Source organism: Anser brachyrhynchus (genome assembly GCF_964034855.1).
Source record: "Anser brachyrhynchus genome assembly, chromosome: 5".
Lineage (NCBI taxonomy): Eukaryota > Metazoa > Chordata > Aves > Anseriformes > Anatidae > Anser > Anser brachyrhynchus.
The window spans coordinates 33,552,428-33,558,679 of NC_137699.1; positions in this window are offsets into that span (position 1 = coordinate 33,552,428).

Here is a 6,252-nt window from a genome sequence, read left to right on the forward strand (position 1 = left end):
TCAGAAACGCTCTCGTCTGAAAATTTTAATCTGAGCTCAAATGCAGTTTGAAAGCCTCCAATTTCCATGCTCTCTAGGAGGAGATTTCTGTGAAGCCTTTGTGTTTTCTCCTCCTGAGTTATGGTTCAAAAAATCTACCTTAACAACATAATCTGCTTGGGAATATATGTAATAAAATACAAATGTGGATGTTAAGGTGATGTGAAGGTTACTGTTCTAATCACTCAAACGCAGCCAGGAACAAAGTTATGATTTGCACAGTAATCCAGCCACGTTATATCCCCCGTACGTCTCGCGAAGGGCCGTTAACATAAAGAGCAACGTATTAAGGCACATAAATTCCAAGGGAGACTAATAGAAAATACTATTTGTGTGCTTAAGCACCGCGGGTTGATAGCTCCTGAACCGCCCATGTCAGGTTGTACACGGCAGCGTTTACCAACCCACCGGCGTGCCGCGGCTTTCCTTGGGGGATTTCGGCTCCCTGCGGGCTGTGATGGAAATGTGATGGGCACTGCAGCAGCCAAATGCACGGGGGAATTGAGAGGAAGGCTGTGGAGGAAGAGGTGCTGTGGTGCCGGCTGTGGTGCCGGGGCTGAGGTCACCGCAGCCGCCTTTGCCCATCAGCTGCCCTAGGGCCACGCGTGGAGCCCTGCAGGAGCCAGGGGGCTGTGGGAACGGCCTCCAGACCTCAGCCAAGGCTTCTCACGGTGATTTTGGATGACTTGATCTTAAGGGAGGGAGTCTGGAAGGTTCTGGGGTCAGTCGACTTTCAGAAAAAGTCCTTTCTAGCTGGCCTTCAAAGCCTTAACAACAGGCTTTGGACTTAACGTCCTTCTGTGGTTCAGAAGTGGGAATAAACAGCTCATGTTATAATCCCTCCTCTTGAAGAGCTTACAAAGCCCGCTTGTGCACGACTTGTAATGTAGCTAATGATGTGTTTATTCACCACAGCCTTTCATTCCCCTTCCTTTTTGTCTTTCCTTCCAATTAGCCAAGGAACACGACATGACAAAACCCCCACCACCAGTGCAACACCGGGCCGGGTCCTGAAACGCAGAGATATCAGGAGTGGGAAAAATGGGTAGGATCAGCATTTCACCCTCCCTGTTGGTGTTGGATTTACCCACTGGTAAGTGTGCAGGTAAGCCAGGTGAGGCTAACCAGCTCAATACGATGTTGTTCCTTTGATGTTCTTACACCGTGGTGGCTACAGATCAGCATTAAATTACAGAAGGGAAATTTTCCTCCTTTACACAAAAAAAAAAAAAAAAAAAAAAGCAATACCACCACCTATCCATTTATATGCACCCAAGGTTTAGGGGCTGAGTGGGCAATGGCTTTTTAGCCATGCCACAGCAGGTCACCAGCTGCTCCTTGTCCCCAGCCCACCCCATGTGAGAGGAGAGGTCCCATGGTGGCGGCGGGCGCGTTGCTGCAGCGCTGAAATGTGCCCCTTCTCTCCAGCCTGGCACCCAGCCACTGGGTTTCATTATGCCTCTGCCTATTAGATTAAAGAGCTATCTACTATCACAACTATTTTTCCTCTGTAGGTATTAATAGATCATGATCAAGGCACCTCTTAACCTTCTCTCCGAGAAGTTAAATAGACTAAACCTTTTTATCTCTCACGACGAGGCAGGGTTTTCTGTGCCTTTCATCGCTCTTGAGGTTCTCTCCCACCTGCCTGGTGTCTGCTTGGAAATGTGGACCTGTGGGGGCAGGCAGCGTCCTGGGACTGACCCTGCCAACACATCCCTGCTGTTTTTACCCATTTGTGCTCTCATATGTGTGAACACCAAGATGCATGTCCCCAGGGGACCTCCAGTGTCTCCTCCTCACCCTGTCTCCTGCATTTCTCTTGCCGGGCAAAGAAGAACTAGATTTTGGATAGATTTGGCCTGTCTGTTAGGAGTGGTCTTCTGCTCTTGTGCTCCTGCTGGGTTACCAGAAAGTAACAACACTGTGATGCCTTCTGCTAACGTGGCACCTGTGCTGGGGCTGGTCAGACCTGGGCTGAGTGGTGCTCAGCTCAGCTGACTGTAAAAGTGTCCTTGGCTATGAATACAGCTGTGCTTTTAGCCCTGTTTTTGCTGACCCTCCTGGTGCACAAACACACCAGCCATACCAAGCTGAATATTTCTGTTAAAATCCTGCAAGCGGGGTCAGGGGAGCGGCTCTTGTCTCCACGGTGCATTTTCTGCTGAGCTTGCAAACCGGTGCTGCTTTTCCTCCAGGCGTGATGCTGGAGCTGATCCCCAGGCTGCTGAGCCAGCAGAGGGACAGGAGCAGGCAGGGACATTGGCCAGGGCAGGGATGCTGGCTGGTGGCCCCAGAGGAGCGAGAGAAGATGACATGGAGCTTCCCAGGCCAGGAGCAGAGAGCAGGCAGGGTCTACAGGTCCAGACCCCTGCAGACACACTCCTCGGCTCGCCTGCGAGATGGCGCCAGGGAGGGTTTGGGGACCTCAAAACCGAGTGCTGGTAGAGACTTGTGTTTGTGCCCTGCTGCCACAGCACCCAGGAGCAGGCCTCAGCACTGCCTCAGGGCCCGCTTGCCAAACAGACCTTCTCCTGAGGGTTTTTGGAAAATCTGCATTGTCCATCCACAGCAGAGCAGAGGGAGAAGCGCCTCCGAGCTGGCTGTGCCTCCTCTGCCAGCCTCCCCATCCTGCTCGAGCCGGCAGCAATCTGGTGGGAACTGACAGGAAATCTTTCAGTTTTGAGGAAACTGTCCTTCCCCGAGGAACGTGGTGGATGCCGCCTTGTTTCACGACAACTTTCACCTGCCCACGTGCTACTTCAGGACCTGGAGACCCCTCCTGTGGCCTCCTGGGGGTGGCATCATGGAGCATCATGGTGTGAGCAGTCAGGGCTTCCCTGCCACCCTCAGGAGGCCTCAGGTCCTACCTCCTGCTGGAAGCGGGGTCAGCCCTGGGGTCAGACTACCCTGCTCAGAGCTTTATCCCGTTGGGTCTTGAAAAGCTCCAAGGATGGAGCATACCGTGACATCTCTGTGGGCTTTTTCTCCACTAATTAATTGTCCTCAAACAGTGCCATCAAATAGTTCCCAGGTCTGTGAACTGTGTGGGGAAACCAGCCCTCCTTAGTCGGGAGCTGAGGCATGTGAAGGGACAACTTGTTGGCACGTGGGAGCCACAAATGGGATCCTGCAGGACCCCACCACCACGTACCCCTCTGGTGCTTCTTTGGGAATATTTCTTCAGGGTTTTAAAAGCTCTAAATCATCAGCAGCATCTGAATATCTGCTGATGGTTGGCGTAGTATGGAAGACATAGTAGGCACATAGATACACATTTAATATTGTCACGCACATGGAAATGCAGCAATTCAATATAGGCTAAATATCAGTACATTATACTAAATGCATATTAATCCAAAGTGGCTCATATTTCTGCGTAGTTATGCATTGAGCACACAGTGAAGTGTTTACACGTGTAGTACCTATTGCTACTGGCTCACATTAAGACGTATATTTGTCAGAATAGGGTTTCTGACATGTGTCATATCCCCTGAGAAGCTGTGATTCTTCTTGTCCTCTCGAAGCCTTTTTCCCCTAGGTAACACCTCTGTGACAACAGGTTGGTGGGGCCCAATCCTCAGCACCTCCTGTGCCTCTGCAGAGCGTGCTGGTGGCTTTTGAGTCCATCTCAAGCCTGCAATCTTGCAAAACATAATGGAAGGGGAAGAAACGTGTCCTGCCACACACATCTGGCCGAGCTAGGAGGGGGCAGAGCCCTGTGTTGCTGCTCCGGAGCCTCAGGCTGTCCTGTGGGGGCACGGCCGAGGTTTGGCCCCAGCAAAGCGGGCACCAGGGAAGGGGCTCCCCACCGAGGCGTGGGCTAGTGAAAGGGCTCTCATGGCCTGGGCTTCCCAGCTGCAGGGTTTGCTGGGCAACGTGGCTCTGTCTGTCTGTCTGTCCTGCTGGGCGTGGGGGGGGTTGCAGCCACCCGAGCATCGCTGGTTTATTTTGCAGGCGCCGGTGATAATTTTCTGCCTGCTGCACGCTCTTTAATTAACAGCTCGGAGGATGTGGGGTGAGAGCGAGGCGTAATGAGCACTCCGTTTGCATATCAAAAGGCAGCATCATTAATAGCTATCCCTGCGCTCGCAGGGGCTCTGAAGGCAGGCGGGTCGCGGGCAGACGGTGATACTTGGCACAGGTCACGCGTGCTGGCATCACTGGGAGCAGGGTGACGGTCCCCATGAGCAGACCTGTGCCACTGTTGGGAGCCAGGAGCTTCATTGCCACGGCTTACATGGGAGCAGCCTCAGAAGTATTTTGGCAAAAGGGCCGCATGATAGCCTTGTTTCCAGGCAAAGGGGGAGCTCTCTGGGGATTTTTGGCTAAATCTCCCAAATCCGGCAATATCCGCAGCTGCTCTGCAGCGACTCCTTGCCGGGACTTCTCTGCCTGGCTGGGGGAGTTGTCCCCGGGTGGCCCCTGGCTCCAGACAGTGCCCTGGGAAGGCTAGAGCCTGGAAGACAGCTCATCCTGCTGCCAGGGCTGCTTGTCCTACAGCTCACATGGGGAAATCCCACGGGTCTCCCTCTGTCCGTGCTCAGCCAGCAGGATTAAATGTTCCTCTGCCTCTGGCTCCTGTGCGGAGATCGGCTAGCGGGGTGACGGCGCCCTCCTGCACACAGGCTCCTCTCTTTCATTAGCTCTCCTCTAATTAAATGAGGAGGAGCACGATGCCAAGTGTTTCTTCTGCTGTGCTCCCCCTTTGTCTCAACTCCTCTGGCTCCCAAGCTGGCTGCCCGTGTTTGGACAACTTCATCCAGATGGCCTCAAGGAGACTAGGACTTACGGCCTCTAGAGGAAGGGGCTGAAAAGATTTCCAGAGCCAGATTTTCTCCTCGTCCCCCTCTCCGTTAGGGCACCGAGAGATGCCGTGAGGGGCCGCACGCAGCCAGCTGGCAGAGCATGAGAGGGGCCTTGGTGGGGCTGTGGCAGGAGCCTGGCTCCTATCCCTCCTGCTGCAAGGACCCGGTGCTGTGCTCTGCCTCCTGGGGCTCAAGGAAAGGCCAAATAAACAAATGTATGCTTAAGACGAGGAGCATGCTGCAAGGCAAATTTGCTACCAGACTCCTTGAAGCCAGCTAGAGGTGGAACAATGTAATGATCAAATTAAGGCATAGTTAAGATTAAATTGATGGGTCTGTGAGACATGGGTTTAGAAATTAGAGAGCAATTGATTAAGAATGAATATGTAGGCAACACTCATTGCTTAATATGTGCTACGTTTGTGATGTACTATGCTTGTGCTGCGCTTAGGCCTCCAGATAACAGGAGCTCCTGGGACCCCGAGAACTGGATCAAACCAACCTTATGGCTCGGACTGGGACCAAGGGCTCAGAGAGCATGCACAAGGAGACAAGGCGAGAAGTTCAACTCTGATGAAGACGTCTTACTTCATCCCAACAACCAACCGGACGACCACCAGAGAGTAATACGCAAGTGCAGAAGGATTGATAAGATAATTAGCATACAAAGCGGGGCTAGGTGGAGCTAGGAAATAAATATGCATAGATGTTCTGCGAAACTTAATGCATATGTTATATTTTAGGGGATAAAAGAGAACGCAAGTGAGCGAACTGTTGCTCATGTCTTTGGGAGCTATCCCGCATGCGCCCAGCACTGAAATAAACCATATACCTACTTTATAACTCATTTGCTTTTGAGTTGTAGAGTTCTTCCGCAAATCATCTGGATGATCAAGTGCCAAATGAACACAGCGGGTAATGACATCAAGAACTAAGGTCGGCATTAGGGAGAATGAATGATGTGATGTTCAGTTGAAGGAGCAGTTGCCCTGCTTTCAGGTGGGGTCTCACCAGTGTTGTGCAGGGATCGAGCCAGGGAAGGGGCCGTGGGACAGCTCCAGGGACCAGGAGCACTTGGCACCAGAGAAACCTCCCAGCTGGCATCACAAGCCCAGCTTCAGTAGCACTCTCCTCCCCAAATACCCCTGTCCTTATCCACCTTAAAGCAAAGGGAGAGGATGAGCACAAACCACCTCCTAACGTGGCTCTTTCCTCAATCTCAATGAACGGTTGGCAGGACAGCAGCTCCGCAGGAGAGGGTTTGGAAAGGACCGAATCCTTCCCCCCATGGAGGTGGCACCAGACAGTGTGGTTCTCAGGTCTGGCTGTTGAAGGACATGCACAGCAGAGTAAAACGAGGGTTGAATGAGTATCAGCTGGAGGAGCTGTAGATTAGGGCCACCAA